We start from the raw sequence: 23,593 nt of genomic DNA, 5'->3' as shown, positions 1-23,593 counted from the left end.
TTATCAAGATGACAGTGTTGTTGAGTGTTAAAACATCACCCAATTGTTCTTTAGAACCTAAGTTTCAATGGTCAATAGACCTAGTCAAGATTATTTAATTTCATGTTATAGCTAACTCCAGAAGGTAATTGATTGGATTGGTACATATCTAATATATTTTGCATGATCCAAATATGATAAAGTAATGAATAAGAAGAAGCATGAGTGAAAATTAGAAGAAGACTAAAAGTAGTGTAAGAAAAAGAAGATTCTTATCTATCATACAAAGGTGATCAGTTTACATCAAAGGAATATCATTCAACAAACCTAATTGTAGATCAAAGATCAGCCACTTATTCATCCTAATAGGTGCATCAATCAAATATTTTAACAAGGTTGACATAACAATCCTATGCAAAATATCCTAACCACATGCATAATTAATTTTATTGTATAAATCCTTTCACAAGGTGGACCTAATAGTACTTATTACTCCTAATAGGGAAGATCACTAGAAGTGATCAATTGTAAGCCTTAACAAGGTAAATTTATACTATGATAATACTTTTTGTGCTTATCATCCCCAACCCTAGTTTTACTTTCTATTTGGAAGGTTTTTGGGTTACCAAATATTGTTACAAATGTTATGAATGTTTTATTGCTTTTTGTCTTTCATTTGTGTTGATCTCACTTAGGCATTGAAGACATTTTTCTGTGTCTCTTAAGTGTTCCCAAGTTTGCCAAGCTCAGAAGGCAATATCTATCAAGTTCACTCGGGCATCAAAGGATATTTTTTAGAAGATGAGTGTTAACTGATCTCACTTGGTTAATGACAAAAAAATTGGATGAAACCAGTGTTAAGCCATCTCACTCAATTACCAAAGGAACTTTGTGATTATGTAGTCTTGATCAAGTTTAGTTGGTGAAGATAGGAAAATCATTTCTAAGTTAATATCTACCGAGCAGGGCTAACTAATGAATGATTTTCTTATTTTGGCATGTTGAGTTCAATTGATTTATCATTTGGCTCTAGTCGATTGAGAAGATGAATATTAATTATTCTAAGTTGTATTCTAATGGACTTGACCATATGAAAGATATAAGAATAAGGTCAAGTTGACATTTAGAAGTGTGTGAGTATGTGGAAGATTTGATGATGCTAAGAAGAAGTGAATCAGAAGGATAAACAATATATCCTTATGGAGTAGAAAAGATATATTTGATCAAGAAGGATCAAGTATAAGCCAAAATTGTGATATTTAATCAAAATTTTAGTTTCAACCAAATTAGGTCATGTTATTATTACTCTCTTACCATTATAGTAGTGATCTAAACCTCTTAACAGAGTTGGCTTAATAGTTTTTTGTAAATCCTCTAACAAGGTGGCATTTCTATGAAATTTTCTAAAGACCTCTAACAAGGCCACTCCTAATAGGGTGATTAAATCCTCTAATAGGGTCAAACCTAATAGTTTTTTTAATAATATTTAATAGAGTTGGCTCCTAGTAAAATCAAACATAAATGTATACATACATCTGAGGGATTACATGTACAACAAAGCTTAAAATCTATTTTAAAGAAAAAAGAGAGTCATTATTTATCAATTTATCAGCACAATAGTCAAAACCAAGTTGTGGATTAATACAGGGGTTTTGACTTATATTTTGACTAATTATATTTTTGGTATGATAAATGTTTTTGTCACAAATGCCAAAGAGGGAGATTTTTGACATTATGGTCAAATCATTTGTCAGTTAGTGACTAAATATGTGATCAATTTGATTACATTTCTACTGAGCTCCACATGCAAAAATTAATGTCTACCAAGATTTAGATGAAGAATGCAATGTAAGTAGAGCTTCATAGAGTCTATCAAGCTCCAGAAATAGAAAGAAGTGCAAGCCAAGCTTCATAGACTCTATTGAGCTCATCAATGTAAACCATGCAAAAAATAATGTTAATCGAGCTTTGTAGTGTTAACCAATCTTATCAATGTCTATTGAGCTAGACATGATAACCAAGTACAAGGAAGGTAGTTTTGACTAAGTTATAGTGTCAACTAAGTTACTTAATGTCTACCGAGTTATTTAGTGTTCACCAAGTTGTAAGTGATAATCAAGTTTATGCTACTTTTGAGTGACCAATGTGAACCATGCACCTGTGTCAATCAAGTGCTAGATCTTTCCAAGTTGATAGTGTTGTCAAGTGTCAGAACATCACCTAAGTGGTCTTTAGAACCCAAGTTTTAGTAGTGAGCTAACTTGGTGAAGATTATTGAATTTGATGTTATAGGCTTATAGCTAGATCTAGAAGGTAATGGATTGTATTGGTTTCCCAAATTGGGTTTCCACATTAAAACTTGGTGTCAATGTATTAATGTTATTTCCTTTATATGTTTGTAACTAAGTTAAATTAATGATAATCACAAATAAAATCTAAATTTTTTCATGTTAAGTGTTTGCCAAGCACAAACAATGTTTACAAAGTTACATCATTTTTTGTTTGCCAAACAGCAACAGATTTAAGTTTTGATAGAATTGTTTTGTAATAACATCTAAGGGATCTGGGATTTATTTTTTTAGTGACTAATTGACCCCTCCCATCTTAGTTACTCCTCTTATATTTGGACAACAATTGGTATCAAATATTTTGGTGCTTAAAGAGAAGGTTTTAAGGACCTAAGGTAAAGATTAGGATGTCTTATAGAAGAGAGATTTCCAAGCTAAACAAAGACAACTTTACAACATGGCAAGGATTCATGAGGTTACATCTAGAAACCATCAGTGATTCATGTTGTAAGTATATTAATGTAGAATGCAAGAACCCTACTAAAATATTATCAGTTGAGGATATTGTTGAAAATAAAAATCATAATATCATGATGATTGATATTGCATCTGCTCTTATTTATATTGAATTTGATGAGGTAAAAGACTACAAAACAACTCATGAAATTTGGATCAAACAAAAAGACATTGATGGAGGAGATGAAAATGTAAGAAGAGCTAAAGTAGAAAGACTCAAAGGTCAATTTGATTAGATGAAAATGAGAGAATATTAAAATATTACAAAATATGTGGAAAGAATGAAAGCTAGTGTTAGTGTAATCAAAGCATCTAGAGGAGACATTGCTGAAAAAATAGTTGAAAGAAAGGTACTTAGAACCCTTCTTCCTATTTATGAAATTAGAGTGTATGCTATTCAAGAGATGATATGTGATCCAAATTGTAAGTAAACTTGGCAACAAAGAATATAACCGTTTCCACATAACCCATAATAGATCTGAAATAAATACGGAATTAAAATCCACATGCAAGAGAATAGACAACATACCCACAAAATTGTGACACAAGATATACCCTAGGAAACCCTCATTGAGGGAAAAACTCAGCCTCCAAAAGCATCCATCACCATGTATTATTCATCAAAAAATACCATTTCCATACAACCGTGGAAGCCTTCATGGCCATAGTCACAACCAAGCAAACTATGTGAACAAGCATGAATCCACACATCCCATGCCATCCTTTCAACCTTCACAAATGCTCCCTTGGCTAACCTATCAAGCCTTGTCTCGATTGACTCTTGCCTTTTGTTTTCTCCTTGTCACTCTCACTCTCTCTACAACAACTACCCTTGTGGCTTCTTATATAGTAGCAAGTCCCACAAAACCACTAAGTGGTATTACATAAACCATGTGCTAAAACCATGTGCTACCTAACCCACTGACCCCACATTTAATATTGGGCATTTAATTATTTTCCCCAATATTAAATAATTACATAAAATATTATCACAATGTTACAATACAACTCATCAAGAATATTCCATGGGAATGTTTACATGTTGCACATCCATCTAGGTACAACATTACATAACAAAATAACAATATTATGCAATGTGTGCAACACCCATTATCTCAACAATCTACCACTTGTTGTATACATTGCATAGGGTCAATCCGTAGCCACATAAATGAACAAGGGAACAATCCCTCCTAGCACATCCACCATCATGGATCAAAAATACACCAAGTGCTCCATCTTGGTACCCGCAACAAAATTAAAGGATCCAGCATCTCAAACATGAATGATCTCACCTCCTATTATGCCACTACCACTGGACATACATAGAAGCCATCCAAAGAGAAAGCCACCCAACCTGTCGCATTAGAAGATCATAAAATCCTATACCAACTGAAATTCCAAGCACAAAAACTTGATCCAAAGGTAATCACATGTATCCGTAGTTGTCAAAATATCCATAGCTGAAATAGCACCCACAAAAAGTGCCAAACCCATCCAACTATCCATACCTCAAAGGTATAACTAGTGAATCTCATATTACCGACATATTCAATCTATAACCTGCAATCACAAGCCTCAAGAGCAATACCTGCCACATATATACCAATAAGCTCCCGCTGTAAAAGATAATGTCAAATCTATAACCAATCCACTCAACACATCTCAAAGAAGTGAATCCATATAGTATCAAGGACATCCACAATAAATAAACTGATATCCTGCAGGAACAATTCTCATAACAAGTCTCCAATGCTCTCCCAAGTTCACCACAACCAACAGAGGAAAGAGATAAAGGAATAACCATGTCATCTCTCACATGACATGCATGAGCACAAACCAGTGATCACAATCTCCAACCAATCTCAAATCCAATGTAGGCAAAACTAAACATCCAATAAGATAACCAAGACCAGAGAAACCATGCAAATCATAACTTGTATCATGTCCTTCCACACACACCTCTAGATGTAAACTATGCAAGAATGATCTCCTCCATAAAACCCCAACAAGAAGCCTCAACAACACCCAATCCATACCATATAACTAATCATGGATGTAAGCCTCTCACAAGAAGATAACCAGCATTGGAGAGATAAGCAATGCTAAACCATCTCTAAAATGAACCCTCTAGAACTAACTCATGTACCATAGCTCAAGATCCATATCCATGAAAGATAAGCATAAATATAATGCAACTGAGAGAAACAATGGGCTATACCTCTCAAGTAGCAAACCGCTGAGTAGACCAAGAGTGGGGAATGAGAATGCTCATCAAGATACTCAAGTCTCCAACCAAGACTCATCTATGAACAATCTCCTCTCAAGTCCATATCAGGTGACTGCCCCTCGGACTTCCTGCTAAAACCATCAACCGTCCCAATAAATACTTCTCTAATCCAAGAGAAATCAGCATCACCACCATCTCTAAGTATCCATGAGCACCTGTAACCAATCAATTCATGCCAACTCTAAATGCAACATAGCAATATCATGAAGTATCCAACTTATGATTAGTGTAATCAATACCAAGAAACTAAACCAAGATCAATGTCAAAGTTCCAACCATGGCCTCAGGAACATAAACATGACAACATGATCTAGCCATCTCAACCAAAGAGATAACATGCTCCACATGAACACACCATAACATGTCACAACTCTAAACGTGTATCAAGAGTATACCATGACATAATAATGAAACCATCCTCACACCAAGGATAACATGCCAAATAAAAGCATAAACCACACCTTTTCCAAGAACCGTGTGAATCCTCAAGATGCAACCATCTTCATATACCATGAAGAAAACCATCTCCACATACTAGGAAGAACCATCTCCACACACCATGGAGATAACCAAGAACTCCATGAGTCCTCAAGATCTAACCATCTTCAAACACCATGAAGATAACAAGTGCACCATGCAAATGTCAAAGATGCTTTTGCAGCAATAGGATCTAAGACAAACCTCCAACATCTGCAAACACTCAATAAATATATCAATGCCAACAACTCCCACTCAACCGTGGTACCAAGTCACCTATGGCATCATAAAATCCATCCTCTCCAAACCAAGAAGATATAAACCAAACTAGGAACTAATCCTACACTGTCACCCCATCACTGTCACAAGCTCCCACTAAACTATGTATCCAAGCTATCCATGACATAATGATGAAAAACCATCTTCTAACCATGAGAATCAACCAAGGCATCAAACCATCAAGGAACTCAAAGTGCACATCATGAGCTCCTCAAAAGAAATCAAATAACCATGATCCTCAACCAGGAAGATATACCACCATAACTGAATTAGAAATCCAAGCTAATGAACATCAAGGATGTACCGTATAACCAATCATGTCATGCCAAAATCCATGGCACCATGATCACATCCATGAACTGAGCATATGGCTCTCAAAGTATCCAACCTGTCAGCATAAAATAGTCAACCACAATCCTCCACCATGACTATACCTGGTAACAACATCTCATCCCTTCTACATGAAGATAAAATCATGTGACTTAGGGCATAGACAACTCAAATCCAAGCCACCAATCTGAATATGCATCAATAATGAAAGATCAATGGGCAAAGACAACCCATAACCAAGCTATAAATGCAACCTGTAAGTATAGACTGCTTACAACACTGCACAACTTGTAGACCCAAGAAGTCATCATGCATATCCAAACCAAATACTGATAACCATATCATCATGAGACCAATCTGAAATATGAACTGAGTATACAATGACATGAAATCTTAAATTTCCAATGCCATAAACTCACAATGTTACCATAGTCAAAATATATACCATAAACTATTCAGATACATATATCAAAAAATAAATCATGCCAAACCTACACCAAATCTAAACCAATGTGTAGAGCTCTCCAAGAGCTTTCCGTTGACTACTCGAAGTCCAAAATTTGACTCCGTATGCCCAAGTTATGCCCTAATCCGTGCTCAAAATAAAAAAATCCAACTTTAGGGCTCTGAAAATTTGACAGAATTTTAAAATCATAGAACCAAACTTACACCATTTTGTAGTACTCTAAATTAGCTTTCCAACGCCTATAAGAACTCTGAAATCTGATATTCTGAGAGAAAGTTATGGCCATTTTACTAAGACAGTCTTTTTACCATTTTCAATACAATTTTTCATTTTTAATTTTTTCAGTGACGAAAATTCCGACGGGATTAAATTTGATGGCCATCATGGGCTGAAACCAAAAAACTCTTTCATTTTCTCTGAACATGGCCAAACTAGGGCATATTATATATCAAAATTTATGGAAATGTCGACCCGGATCCAATGGTGAGGTCTGTTTTTAACCAGGAGGTCATTTATGCAAGCTACCCCCCAAAAACCTCATTTAAATGAAACATCCAAAAAAATCCTTTTTGTCCAACAATTTCACATGCCCAAATCTTTTAACATCCCATCATAATAGCAAATTCAAAACCCTCAAATCTGTAATAAATTATTCATATATCTTGCCCTTTCGTTTATCCTCTCATGCATTCCCATGGACTCAATCTAGGGTTACAATAATAAAACCATAGCTTTGATACCACTTGTAAGGAAACTTGGCAACAAAGAATATAACCATTTCCACATAACCCATAATAGATCTGAAATAAATATGGAATTAAAATCCACATGCAAGAGAATAGACAACATACCCACAAAATTGTGACATAAGATATACCCTAGGAAACCCTCATTGAGGGAAAAACCCAGCCTCCAAAAGCATCCATCACCATGTATTATTCATCAAAAAATACCATTTCCATACAACCGTGGAAGCCTTCATGGCCATAGCCACAACCGAGCAAACTATGTGAACAAGCATGAATCCACACATCCCATGCCATGCTTTCGACCTTCACAAATGCTCCCTTGGCTAACCTGTCAAGCCTTGTCCCGCTCAACTATTGCCTTTTGTCTTCTCCTTGTCACTCTCACTCTCTCTACAACAACTACCCTTGTGGCTGCTTATATAGTAGCAAGTCCCACAAAACCACTAAGTGGTATTACATAAACCATGTGCTAAAACCATGTGCTACCTAACCCACTGACCCCACATTTAATATTGGGCATTTAATTCTTTTCCCCAATATTAAATAATTACATAAAATATTATCACAATGTTACAATACAACTAATCAAGAATATTCCATGGGAATCTTTACATGTTGCACGTCCATCTAGGTACAACATTACATAACAAAATAACAATATTATCCAATGTGTGCAACACCCATTATCTCAACACAAATAACAAAATAACTTTGGATGCTCTAGTTGGAAGATTGATAGCTTTTGAGTTGGATAACTATGATAACTATGTTCCTAGTTCCAAAAATATTGAGTCTGCATTTGAATCCAAACTCTCACTTAAAAAGAAGCACAAGAAATCAAAGACCAATCAATTAGGAAGTGAAGAAGAGACAAAATAAAGTCTTGATAGTGATCTTGAAATTATTAAAGCCCTACTTGCAAGGAAATCTTCCAAAGGCAGAGGAAAGTATAAACACTAGTAAATTTGGACCCAATTTTCGACCAATTTTGGTCAAATTTTGACCTAGGTTTGTCACTATTTTTCTTGTCAAAATTTTGACCAAATTGAAAGTTGGTCAAAATTTTGACAAATAAATTACATGTTTGTTGAAATTTTAACGAATGTATTCATCAAAATTTTCACCAACCTATAATTTTGGCAAAACTTTGATGAGAAAAATAACGACAAACCATGGTAAAAAATTGGGTGCAAATGTACTAGTGAAAGGTAAGAAATCTTATTTTATGGCTAAAGATTATGATAATAGTAAAGAGGAAATGGTTTATATTGTTGTAAAAGATGAATCAGATGATGAAGGAGATAAGATGGCACTTATCTCTCATGTTAGAAAAAATGATACATGGATCATTGATAGTGGCTACTCACATCATATGACTAGAGATAAAACAAAGTTTGAACACATGGAATATTATGATGGTGGTAGTGTAAGATTTGGAAACAATGAACCTTGTAGCATAAAAGGAAGAGGATGCATCTCTTTGAATAATGAACTTGTATGTAATAATACTTATTGGGTTGAAGGGTTAAATCGTAATCTACTAAGTGTGGCACAATTGAATAACATTGGATTCAAGGTAGAATTCATAGATGGAAAGACCAAACTATTGGATGGAAAAGGAAATCTATTCAGATTTGGCAAACAAACAAAAGGTAATCTATTTTATCTTGATCTCAGTGAAATTTCATGTTTCATTTCTTATATAGTAGAAAGTTGGTTGTGGCACAACATATTATGGTTAAAATGAGCAAACATAGAAGAGTAAGAGGTATTTCTAGTTTCAAGAAACATGATATGGGTTTATGCAAAAAATTGCCAAATTGGTAAGGTGGGAAGGACTAGTTTCAAAAGAAAAAGCTATCATTCTAAAGAAGTCTTAGAAATTGTACATACAAACTTATGTGGACCTATTAGAGTTACCATGGAGAAATGTTTTTTATTCTTTTTCTTGATGATTATTCTAGAATGATGATTGTAATGTATCTAAAAGAAAAATTAGAAGCTTTTCACAAATTCAAGTTGTATTTGGCAATAGTAGAAAAAGAAATTGGAAAGAAATTAAAAATTTTGAGTTTAGACAGGTGGTGCATTCATCTCCAATGAATTATGCATTGAAAAAGGAATTAAAAGACAAGTATTAGCCCCTAGTACACCTCAGTAGAGTGTTATAGTTGAAAGAAGGAATAGATCCATCATGAATTGTGCAAGAAAATTGATGATAGAAATGAATGTTGCAATCAAATATTGGAAGGAAGCTATAAGAACTATAGTTTATACCTTGAACAAATTATAGCTGAAGAAAGATTCAAGTCAAACTCCTTATCAACTATGGTATGACTACAGACCTAATGTAAGTTACTTGAAAGTATTTTGTTGCAAATGTTATATCTTAAAAAAATATAGAAAGGGAAAATTTGATGTCAAAGATGATGAAGACATTTTTCTAGGTTACTCCTATAGAAGTAAAGAATACAAATGTTTGAAATTGTCTACTCATAAAATCATAGAAAGTGCACATGTGAGAATTGATGAGTTTGCAAAAAAGTGTGAAGAAGAAAGCAACAAAGAGCTAGAGGATTATACAAGATTTGTTTACTATGAACCTAATACCCTACTAAATCCATCTAAGAGAAAGGAAGATTCACTCAATAGTCCCCAAAATCTCCAACAACTATCAAGTTGCAGACAGTGCAACCTGAGTCATAGTCTAAAGGAATTGAGTCACAATCACAGGCTACCAAGCTAGAGAAAACCAAGTCTAATGGACTCAAGTCATAAATAATGGGGCCTAAGATTGATATTGAAATTCATGATGAAATTAGTGAAAATCATTCCAAATCCAAAGAACTTATGTTAGCAAGATATATCAAGAGGCATCATGCACTTAACCAAATCATTGGAGACAAATTAGATGTAACAATGACAAGAATCAAATTAAAAGGTACATGTTTACTTGCTAAATTTGAACCTAAAAATGTTAAAGATGCATTGGATAATGAAAGTTGGATTGAAATAATGATGAAGAAATAGAACAGATAGAGAAGAACAAAACTTGGACTCTTGTTCCTAGACCCAAGGATAAAAATGTAATTGGCACAAAGTGGGTATTTAGAAACAAGCTAAATGAAGATGAAAAAGTTTTCGAAAAAAATGCAAGGTTAGTATGTAAAGGCTATTCTCAAGAAGATGGTATCGATTATGGTGAAAATTTTAATCCTATTACAAGATTAGAAGATGCTATAACTTTACTAGCATATGCAACACACAGAGGATTTAAAGTTTATCAAATGGATGTAAAATCTACATTCTTGAATGGAATTCTTGATGAAGAAGTCTAACTCTTGATGAAGAAGTCTACATTGAATAGCTAGAAGGTTTTGTAGATCCTATCAAAAGGGACATGGTTTTCAAATTACACAAGGCATTATATGGACTCAACTAAGTTCCCAGAGCCTGGTATGAAAGACTACATAACTACTTGGTAGAGATTGGTTTTCAAGGAACATATGGCAATAATAGCCTATATATCAAAGACAGACTAGACAAGAAGAATGTGTTGGCATAAATATTTTTTTCTAATACTTTATTCATAGGAAATGATGACTTGTGCAAGGAATTTTTAGAAGAAATGAGTAAAGAATTTGAAATTTTTATGTTTGGTGAGATAAAATTCTTTTTTGGACTATAGATTCAGCAAAACAAAAATGGTATCTACATTACTTAATCTAAGTACATCATGAAAATAATAAAGAAATTTGGAATGGAAGATTCAAGACCAATTGGAACCTCTATTTCTACTGGACATAAGCTTTACAAGAATGATGATTCCAAAGAGGTATATCAAACCACATACAAGTCAATGATTGGAAAATTATAGTTAGTGCATACAAGGCTTGATATTGCATTAGCAGTTAATATGGTGGCAAGATTTTTAGCAAATCCCAAAGATAATTACATGATGGAAATCAAGAGAATCAAGAGATATCTCAAAGATGCTAAAGACTATGGTTTATGGTACAAAATAGGAGGCAATTTGGACTTAAAAGTATTTACTGATGTTGATTGGGCAAGAAGTATTGATGACAAGAAGAGCACTAGTGGTGGACAATTTCTTCTTGTTAAAAGGCTAGTGTCTTGGACAAGCAAGAAAAAAATTGTATCTCTCAATCCACAACAAAGGAAAAATATGTGGCAGTAATTGTTAATTGTTCTAATATTGTTTAGTTCAGACAACTAATTTTAGGAATGAAGATAGAGATCAATATCATGTAGTCATATACTATGATAATACTAGTGCAATCAATGTATCAAAGAACCTATTGATGCATACCAAAACAAAGCACATTTCTATAAAATATCACTTCTTAAGAGAGTTGGTGCAAGACAAAGAAGTCATATTGGAATATGTAAATACAAAAGAAAAAATTGTAGACATATTCACCAAGCCATTACCTCAAAATGCATTTTTGTATCTAAGAGATAAGCTAGGGGTCATTCCCCTATCTAAAGCTCACTAAATAAAGTTTAGTGATGCATTAACTAGAGCATTATTGAAGATTAATAAGTTGATGTAGAATTGAAAAGGGCTTATTGCAAATGAATTATTACTTGAGGTGCATTGATATTAATAGAGGTATTGTCTTTGGCATGCATTGTCAAAGAGGGAGAAGTTTACTATCATATCTCATTAAAAAAAAATTAAAAGAGAGAGAATTTTTTTGTCAATGAGGAAGAATGAACTTGGCAAAAGATCTAGTAGAAAAAGGGTTTCTAACAAAGGGAGAAATTGTAGTCAAACAAGTTCACACTTATAGAGGGAGTTCTCATGAATGATAATCAAAATGAAACTAAGGATATGTTCCTTATTTTATTCTTGCTCTAAAATTTCATTACATTATGACATATTATGTTGCCATCAATGCCAAAGAGGGAGATTCTTGAAATAATTGATTAATTATGTACTATCTTTAATGTTACACAAAATTTCATATCATTACTAGTCAGTAGGTGACAAGCTCACTCGAGCATTGAAGACAATTTTTTGTGTCTACCAAGCATTCCTAAGTTTACCAATCTCAAAAGGCAGTATCTACTGAGTTCATTTGGGTTTCAAAGGAAAGTTTGTAGAAGATGAATGTTAATCAAGCTCACTCGGTTAATGAAGAAAAAACTCAATGAAACCAGTGTTAAATGAGCTCACTCAGCCACCAAAGGAAATTTGTGAGTATGTAGTATTGACCAAGTTCAATTGGTTAACATAGGAAAATCCTTTCTAAGTTAGTATCTATTGAGTAGGGTCAGCTAACGAATGAATTTCTTGTTTTGGCATATTGAGTTCAATTAATTTATTGATTGGTTCTAGTCAACTAGGAAGATGAATATTAATTATTCTAAGTTGTATTCTAGCTAACTTGACAATATGAAAGATATAATAATAAGGTCAAGTTGAGATTTGGAAGTGTGTGAGTATGTGAAAGATTTGATGATGCTAAGAAGTAAATCAGAAGGATAAGAAGTATATCCTTATGGAGAAAAAATATATATATTTGATCAGGAAGGATCAAGTATGATCTAGAATTGAGATATGTAATCAGCAATTTGGGTGCATCCAAATTAGGTCATGTCATTCTTACTCTCTAACCATTATAGAAGTGATTTTAATCTCTTAATAAAGTTGGCTTAAGAGCTATTTGTAAATCCTCTAACAAGGTGGCATTTCTATTGAATTATCTAAAGACCTCTAACAAGGTCACACCTAATAGTGTGCTTTGTAACCTCTAACAAGGTTGGCTCCTAATAGGGCTCACTTTAGAAGAGTAAAAAATAATAACTTGTTACTATTGGTGATTTTTCCAAATTGGGTTTCCACATTAAATCTTGGTGTCAATGTGTTCTTTCTATTTACTTTATATGTTTGTAACTAAGTCAAAGTAATGGTAATCATAGATAACATCTAGAAATTTTCATGTTATCTATTTGCCAAACAATTATAGTGTTTATCAAGTTACAACATTTCTTTGTTTGCCAAACATCAATAGAATTAGTTTTTGATAGAATTTTTTTGTACTAACATCTAAGGGATCTGGTATTTATTTTTTCAGTAACTAACTCACCCCTCCCCTCTCTGTTACTCCTCTTATATTTCCAACATTTCCAACAATTGTTATCGGTACATTGGTTCTCACTTTTGAATTTTAGCAGCTTGAGAAAGGATCACATGTAATAAAAGTGTATAGACTAGAGAAAACTATTGAAAATGAAAAGTTGAATCTATAATTGGGTATGAATCAATTCAAGAAAATGAAGGAGAAATTCTCAAAATATTTGTAAAGAAGGAAAGAAATAGAAACAAAAATGAATGATAATCTTTACACAAATGAAAGAATTGAAGACATTTTCCAAGAAAGAAGTTTAGATAAAGCTAATGCAACAATAAAAGACCTACTTGAGAAAAAATCACACTCTACATGATGGAGTCAGAATACTATAAAGAGAGGAAGAAATTTAGTTAGTCAAGATGTCTAAAAACATGGAACAAAAGAACATTTTAGAAGAAGAGAAAAGATTGCTAACTGAAAGGATTGAAGAGAAGGATAATGAATGTCAACACCTATCCCTTCAACAAGCATATTTAGTAAATCAACTCAATTTTGGAACTCAAGAACTTGTTAACTTATGGATAGGTATTGAAATATTATAGAATTATGTCAACATGGATAGGAAAACCAATGAAGAATGATGAAATCTCAAGAAAGCATGAATCAATCAAATGAGCAAACTCAATTTAGACACTATAAAGGAAAAGAAGGATTACGCTAAATAGATAAATGTGAATCATCTCAAGAAGGGGCTTAAAAGAACAAAAGCCCTAAATGTAATCATTGTGGAAAAGTAGGACATACATCAAACAAGTGTTGGAGAAAATGTAAATCAAAATTCAGTAGAAAATGTTAGACTTGTAACAAAGATGAACATAGAGCATGTAATTGCATAAAGAAAACCATGTTTGAAGGAAAGTGTTTCAATTCCAAAAAACAAGGGAAAAAATCTTCATAATGAAAGACCAAGAAATGGATCCCAACTGAACAAATTTTCAAAGCTATCTTTGGTTTGGATTATAACATGTTTTACAAATGTCACTATTGTGGTGAGTATGGGCACATTGGATAAAATTACATAAGAACTCACATGGGGAAGAGAGACCTTACAATGACATGTTTTGTATGTATAGAACTTGGACATCTTGCCAAGAACTCTATGAATTGAGGTAGAGTTGAAGATGAAAAGAAAGAAAAGGTTGATAATATTAGAAATCAAATGAGGCAGCAATCAATAAGTAAATCTTCCTAGAATGCAAGTCAGAGTCTTGAAAATGTTGACACTTAAGTTAATGAGTTGGGTGACTTAACCATTTCAAACTATTTATCTATGGAGATTACTAGCACTATGATTTAGAAGGAGACATCTCATATTAGTTCTACTCAAAAAGAAAGAAGGTCAAAATCAGCATTTTAGATGCACTAGGATCATTGAGTTGGATGTAGATGGCAATTTCAAGGTTCTTTCCAAGTTGAAGACTTAACCAAGTGATGAATTCTTTACTAACTTGAAGAACTTACTAAGTTTAAAGCTATCTATTGAGTTGAATAAGATGCCACTAAGATAAGTATTGTATGATGCATTAGTGGAAACTTAAAGATAGATTTTAGTTAAAAGGAAGAAATTGAAGATCTTTTCACCACAAATTCCAAAGAATTTAAAAGAGCATCTTTCAGCCCTTGAGTGATTCAAAATAAATTTTTGAAGTTTTAACCTTGTATCACCAAGAAAAATGGTGGCTTCTTCCTATAGTAAACTAAATGTTAAAAAATGATGGTCTAAGGTGTTGAATCTTAAACCCTAGCATTCAAATTATGTCTAGTGATCATAGAAGAAATTGACCTAGTTGAAGCACAATCTCAAATCCCTCCAAAGGTACTCCTAACTCATGAAATTTAGTTATTTTATCATTGCTCAATTCAAAAATTAGGAACCCTAGAGTTAAACTAGGCATACAAAGTGTTATGTGTGAGAGGTAGTTTGAAACTCGAGCACAAGAATTTGGTGGCAAAGGTTTTGACCCACATCTTGCACATGCCAAGGGACTTTCAAGGAAAATAGATTAGATTGATTTTGAGTTGAGTCTCTGACATGCAATTCTAGGTTGATCAACCTATTTAGATCATGAAGAAGATGATACATAGGATTACTCTATGACCAACAAGGAAAGGACTACCAAAACCCTAGGTTGGGTTGAACTAGTAAAGAAGACTCTTGCCAAGTGGGATGATAGAGGTATAAATATGGAGATAAAGTTTAGGATACATGTAATTACCCAAAAAATTTATAGTTCAAGTAGATTGAACAGTGTAAGGTGGTCAAGAACAATATATTATTCAACCTTGCTGAGTTGTAGCTAAACCAACTAAGCAAGAACATTGAGAGAATCTAAGCATCAAAGACAAATCCTTATAAGTTTGGATCACTCTTGACCTATCAATTCTTTTCATGTTTAAAAAATACTTCCTTCTGAGGGTACTATAGTTTGGAAGAAGGATATATCTATAGTCTATCAGATAAATGAGTTTATAGCTGATATGGTGATAATTTTGAGAAAATCATGGATGCATACTTTAAGACATTCAAGGAGAGAATGTAGAGAATATTTATGATTCCCAAATAGTTAGTTGATGTTTATGAACATGATATATGCTTCCTTGTGGATTGTGACAAGGTGTATATTATACTAGCATTATGGTCAATTTGTCTATCAGTGACTCAACACTTAGCAAATGGTTATAGTGTCTACCAAGCACTTGAGTTAGTTTTCAGTGTTTTTTGAGCTTCAAAGACATGGCACAAAGAAAATAGAGCATAGTAGAGGCTACCAAGCTTTAAAATGGAAGTGAAGAAGATCATAGTGTTAACCAAGCTATGGTATATTAATCGAGCTATAATGTGTTTATCAATCTTACTATGTTAACATATGAATCTACTGTTCACTGAGTCATGTAGTGTCAACCAAGTGATATAGTGGCTATCAATTTTATTAGTGTTTACCAAGTTACATAGTGTTGACCAAGTTCAAGCTACTTGGAAGTGATTAGTATGGACCAAGCTTCAATTCCAACCAAGTGCCAAAGATTATTAAGTGTTGACAATGTTTTCCAAGTATTGAGTTATAGCAGTTGGGTTGACTTTATGAATTATGATTAAATTGGTATTGTAGCCAACTTTAGTTAGTTATGATTTGGATTGGTATATATGTGATACATTGTATCATATTCAAGTGTTTATTTAAATAATATATGATGAGAAAGAGTGTGAATTAAAGAAGGCTACAAGTAGTATAAGAGACAATAGAGATTTATCTATCATAGTTAGGTGATCATTACATTACAAGGAATCTCTCCTAGCAAATCAAAGTTGTAGATCAAATACCAATCGCTAGCTCATCCTAACAAGTGTATCAGTCAAATCATCTAATAGTGTAGACTTAATAGTATTTGCTAAATCTCTTAACCAAGTGCATACTTCATTGTATGTTTGTAAATCTTTTAACAAGGTGGACCTTATAGCCCTTATTGCTCCTAACAGGGAAGATCACTAGAAGTGATATATTGTAAGACTTAACAAGTTAACTTTTTATTTTAGTACTAAAGCGTGTGGGTATCATCCCCACCCCAATTTTAATATCTAATTGGAAGGTTTTTGGGTTACCATATCTTGTGTCAAATTTTTATGAATGTTTAATTGCTCTCATTCTTTCATGCATGCAATTATCTCAAAATATAATATGAAGGATTAATTGGTGAAGTAAGATAAAGTTTTATTGGTTCTTGATTCACCCCTCCCCTCTTAGTAACCATTTCTATCTTATATTTCCAATGGTTGGTAATAGAGCTTTTGGTTCTCACATCATAATTTTAACAACTTGAGAAAATATTAGAGGCAATGGATGTATGCAAGTTTGATAAGGCTATTGACATTGAAAATATGGATTTCAAATTGGCTATTGGACAACTCTAGAAAGAAAAAGAGAAACTCGTTTAGTCATTTAAAAGAAGGAAAGATCTTGTAGTACAAATGAATGAAAATCTCTACACTAAAGAAATAATTGAAGATATATGTCTAGAAAGAAATTTAGATGAAGATGATGAAGCAATCAAAGACCTATTGGAAAAGAATTCCAATCTTCAAGAATAAGTTAGAAAGTTAGAAAGAGAACAATAAATTCAATCAATTAGACTATGTGAATTCATGGAAGAAAAAGACAAAGCCAAAAATGAGATAGAAGAAAAGAGCAATGAAATTCAACAACTATCCCTTCAATAAGTAGACTTTAATGATTAACTGACTAATGCAAATGAAGAAATTATAAACCTAAGATCAGAGAATGAAAGACTGTAGAATGATCTCAATAGTAAAAATAAAACCTATGAATCAATGATGAAATATTAGGAAAGAATTAATGAATTGAATGAGAAAATGTAGTATATACACAAAGGCAAAGCTTGAAGAGCATATACAAAACAAGGTGAATAATCTTAGCAAGGAGCTCAAAAGAATAAAAGGCCTACTTGCAATCACTATGGTAAAATAGGTCATATATCAAAAAAATGTTGGAGTAATGGAAAAGAAAATTTCAATGGAAAGTGTTATAGTTTGAATAAGAATGGTCAAAGAGAAAGCGAATACAAAGAGAAACCTAAGTTTGAAGGTAAATGTCACAATTTCAAGAAATAAGGACACAAATCTTAAAAGTTAAAAACCAAGCAATGGAACCTAGAAAAACAAATTGTGAAAGAAATATTTGGATGGAATTAAAATACATGGTATAGATGTCACTACTATGGTGAATTTGGGCACATAGGAGAAAACTATGTGAGACATCACATGAGAAAGAAGGATACTACTAAGAGATGTTTTATTTGTACAAAACTTGGAGATCATGCCAAGAACTATATGAAACCAGGTAGAGTTAAAGATGAAAAGAAAGCCAAAGATGGCAATATCATAAAAAAAATAAGGGAATAATGGGTAACAAAATCTCCAAATAATGCAAACCAAGATAGTGAAGTGTATGACATCCAAGTCAATAAGTTGGATGACTCAATCATCACAACTTAGTTCCTTATGGATATAACTTTAACTATGATTCAAAAGAAGTAATATAACATTAGTTTGAACCAATAAGTGGAATGATCCAATCAACATTCAAGATGCACAAGGATCACTGAATATAATGGTAAGAAAGAGACCTTACCAAGTAAGATTAGGTTGCAAGACCTTACCAAGCAAGGTTGGGTTGCATATTGTTTTTGGTTGTAGAGTCATTAGTCCCTAATAATTCTTGATGAATCTACTAGGCTATAGATGTCTCCTAGGAATTTAAAGAATAAACTAGGAGGATAGCCTATCATCAAGAAAATATAAAATATGAAGCATTAATGGTGATCAAATAAATGAAATTCATTAAAAAGTGAAGAAATCATTTACATGTTTTCACTGTGAATTTCTAGAGCTAGTTGTGAAGAGAAAATTGAAAGCCCCCAAGAAATCTAAGTAATAGTTTTTGAATAATTCTCAAAGTTTTCAAAAACACTACCGAGCATGGCATCTTCAATCAGCAAAATGAAGAAAGGTTATGAAATGTTAATCCTAGCAGTTGACTGCAAGGCATCTAATTTCAAGTTGAGTCTAGTAATTGTAGAGGCACTTGAACTAGTTGGTGCACAATCTCAAATTATGCTAAAGGTATTACTTGTGTATGACATCTATTTGTTTTATCACTATTCAATTCAAGAACTCAAAACCCTAGAGATGAATGAAGTGTTCAATGAACTATTTGTAGACGGTGCATTAAAACCTAAACATCAACATTTGGAAACTAAAGGTTTGACACATATCTCATATATGCCAAGAAAATTTTAGTTCAAATGAATTGGATATATTCTAAGCCATGTAAAAAATGGATAATTATGGTTCTAGACCAACCCATTCAGATAATGAAGAAAATGATTCACATAATCACTAGGCTTCTCATGCTAAACAAAACTAAGATGGCCAAAATCCTAGGTTAGGCAGAACTATCAAAGAAGACTCTTTCTGATTGGTATGGAAGAGGTATGACATTGAGTGGAGTAAATAACATGGAATTGAAGTTTGGTATTCATTTAATTGTACACAAGATTTACAACTCTATTTGGTTAAACAACATATCATGTGAAGTTGTTGATATTGCATACAATGTTGTGAAGAATAACCTATCCTTTGACCCTATCGAGTTGTTATTAAATCAGTTCAATAAAAACATGGAGAGAATTAGAGGATCAAAAAATAGTCCATGTAAGTTTGGATCTCTTTTGACATGTTTATTCTTCTTTATTGTTCCAAAAGTACAGTAGTATGGAGAAAAGATGTACCTATTTTATATCAAATTAACGAGTATATAGTAGAAATCGGTAAAAAATTTGATAGCATCATGGATAGCTACTTTGAATCATTCAAAGAGAAGATGCATAATAGATTTAGGATCCCTAAGAAACTTGCAAAATATTATAAGGATGATATATGTTTCATGGTGGACTGTGATAAGGTGTATATACAAATAGTTAGATGTAGAGTGACATGGGTTAAGCTTCTAGAGTATGAGGTTAAAATTGATGACACCAAGGATGTAATTGAGGATTTTCTAAATGAGCCTATGGAACCTAAAGCCACCTATTTTGGAACTTATGATGACGCAAAGGAAAGAATTGAGCTTGAGATCAAGCTACCTCAAGTAGTAAGTAAAGGAAGAAAAAGAGTAAAGAAGATACTAAAAGGCCCAAGAAATAAAGTTCTCCTCTAATTCTTACTAAGGGAAAAGGTGATGATGTAGAAGGTGATAATGAAGAGGATAAAGAAGAGGAAACCAAATATGAGGAAGAAGATCCTCTAAGGAAGAAAGGTGAGGTTATTATAAGGTTAGACCTGCCAAATAATCCCCTAATATTGTCTTTACTAGAAGGGAAGCTATGTCAAGGAAGGAGTTTAAATTAGGTGAAGATGAAGCCAACTAGGTTATCTTCAAAAGATCTGCACCTACACTTCAAGAAAGATTAAAGAAGATGGAAGAAGGTATAGGCATGGCATGTTTCGAATTCCTCAAGTATGAGTGAAGGAATGAGGAAGAGAAAAGGAAGATATAGGATGTTATTATGAACAAGCTAAGTAAATGGAAGTATTCATCAAATAAGCTTATATAGCTAATTTCTAATAATCTTATGTAGGAAATAAAACCTAGATAGGAAAATGCACAAAATACTACCAAGGATATCTATGGACAAACCTTGAAGCAACTCATGTCAAATCTTAGTAAGAAGGAGGTAAAAGACTCCTTAAATAAAAATGAAAATAAATTCACTCTCAAATTAAGAACATGCATGATACTACTTATGGACATTGAATATATGGTGAAGGAAACTACAACTACATGAAAAAAATCTATCAGTTTGATTAACCTAGTGACTTTGTAGTGTATGTTGCTGATAAAGATGAGGATGTAGAAGGAAATGTAGAAATAAAGGATGATGAGCTAGATGATCTCAATCTAGATGATGAGGAGGAAGGATAGGAAGCTATATAGGAAGCCTTTCAAAGATTCAAATCATTGAGGAAACTGATGCAGAGAATATTGTAGCAATAGTTATGGCCTCATTTCCTTAATCTTTGAACACAACCTTAGCAAAATATGGCTTAGAGAAAAATTATAGTAAGTTGGTTATGGATACCACTGCTATACCAAGCACCCAACCATGCTCTAAATCTATTCATCTAAATGTTATATTGATAGAAGTGCCCAACAGTTCATCTGTTGAGTAATAATTCCCTCCATCATTAGGTTTGGCCGAGTAGCAAAAAGGTATTATTGTTGTTAGTGTTGTTTCAACAGTTGCTACTAGTCCATTATTTTCCAAAATTATTTCTATCCCTAGTGTATCCATAGCTAGTGCAATGATAGTTGAGAATTAATCTCAACCAGGCATTGAAGTTTTTAAGGGTAAACAAATTATTTCTACCATTCTGAAGGAAAACAACAAAGATGTAGAAGATATTGATCTAGATGGGGATATAGTTATTCTAAACTGGGATATTTGTACCCTCATCCATAATAAAATGGACACCATGGGTGAATTACTAAAGAAGAAAGCTAAGAAAACAAAGCTTAGAGAAGAAAAGAAGAAAGAAAACCAAGTCTTTGAAGACATAAAGAACATATTTGTTGATTCTTAGAGTATTGAGGTTGATAGTACTCAACCCATTTTGGACCAATTAGTAGAAATTGTCCACAAATTCAATGAAGACTTGAATGGATAGGAGAAGCTAATATAAAGATCCAAAAGAAAGTTTGAAAATAAAGTGTTGGAACAAATTGCACAAAGAATTGCAATACATCAAGTAGAGTTAGCTATTATTCTTGTTTCACTAGAAACCTCTGTGAATAATTTTATTTCATTATTTGTCAAGTGACACATTTATATTTACAAAGGAAAACAACAAAAAACTATCCAAGATAGATGAAGACATGAATGCAAGTGCATACTAGCTATCACTTGACCCAAGATCAAATATCTAACAAATATATAGGCATGATTATTGAAAGAAGAAGCCATGATCAAGGCCACACTCGCAAAAATCCAGGGCATGATTTTTCCAAACATGGAGGTATTTTAGAAATAAATTGAGCATACAAAGACTCTCATCCATGACAACAACTTCTCCATAACTAATCACATGATGTAATTATCAACACAAGTTCAGATTGCATTTCATGTAAGCAAGGTACTATAGGAGAATTGGGACATGACAATGGTACTTATTCTGAAGGTGCATTCTGATTTCTTGTCATATATTGGTATTATCACATATATATTATACACCTTTAGCATTTATGTCAAAAAGGGGGAGAAGATATTGTATATTGTAGGAAAGTGGAGAAGTATATATATTATATTGTAAAGAAGAAGAAGATATTGTAAAGGAAGACTAGGTATAATGTACTCTAGATATGTGTATTTAGGACATGTATGTAGGGGGGATTAGTATAGTACTATGAAGATACTTGAATGGATAATTTTACAAACGAAAATTTGAAAAAATAGAAAGATAGAGTATGTTACTGAGCAACAATAGTAGATAGTTAAAAACAAAGTTGAAGAGACTAAATGATGGTTTATTTTTGAAGTTCAAATTTTTAGTTTGATAAGTGTTTTTATCACTAATTCCAACGAGGGAGATTGTTGACATTATTATCAACATGTCTATCAGTGACTCAACACTTAGTCAAATGGTTATAGTATCTACCAAGCACCTTAGTTAGCTTGTAATGTTTGCCAAGCTACACAATACTTATCAAGCTTTAGAGACATGGTACGGTAAAAACTGAGCATAACAGAGGCTATTGAGATATTTTGTAGAAGTGAAGAAGATTGTAGTGGGTATGTGCAGGATCATGGTGAACCAAACTATGGCCTTAAGTGGCAGTGAAAAACCAGCAAATCAGGGTTATGTCAACTTGACACATAATTTTAAAGTGGTTCTAGACTTTATATCAAAAAGTTGTAAGAAAATAATCTGTAGGAAATTGAATCTAATTTCTAAAATACAAGGCCTTATCTGGAGAAAAATATATTTGATTGGTCAAAAGTTTAAATTTTAATGCAGTACTACAAAAATTTCAGGGCGAAAATAAAAAGTAGGTGTATGTCTAACCACCTTAATCATAATGAAATGATAATATTTTTAAATATAATTTTAGATATAAAAAATAGACTCATGCCTAGATGTGATGCATATTTTTGGTAATTTTTATTCCAAATAAATAATTAATTATGAATTTTCTACTATACTATTTTTAGAATTAAAAAACTCCTGTGTCTGACCACCTTAACTAGTTCAAAAAAAATCAAAATTAAGTTTTTTTTTTTTTTTTTTTTTTTCTTATACTAGTTGAAGCATAGAATGTGATGCATCTTTTGGATTTCACAAATCTTATACGGTTTGAAAGTTATAGCTATTTTTCAACTAGTATGTTAATCAGCAATTTACAGCTAACTCCATTAGAAAATAAGTAATAATTAATTACTGAACTCATAATTTGACAAACCTTACATTTATGAAAAGCTAAGAACATTCT

Source organism: Cupressus sempervirens, chromosome 3, assembly GCF_028749045.1.
Source record: "Cupressus sempervirens isolate cs-2001-9-10 chromosome 3, ASM2874904v1, whole genome shotgun sequence".
Classification (NCBI taxonomy): domain Eukaryota; kingdom Viridiplantae; phylum Streptophyta; class Pinopsida; order Cupressales; family Cupressaceae; genus Cupressus; species Cupressus sempervirens.
Note: the sequence above shows the minus strand (reverse complement) of the source record.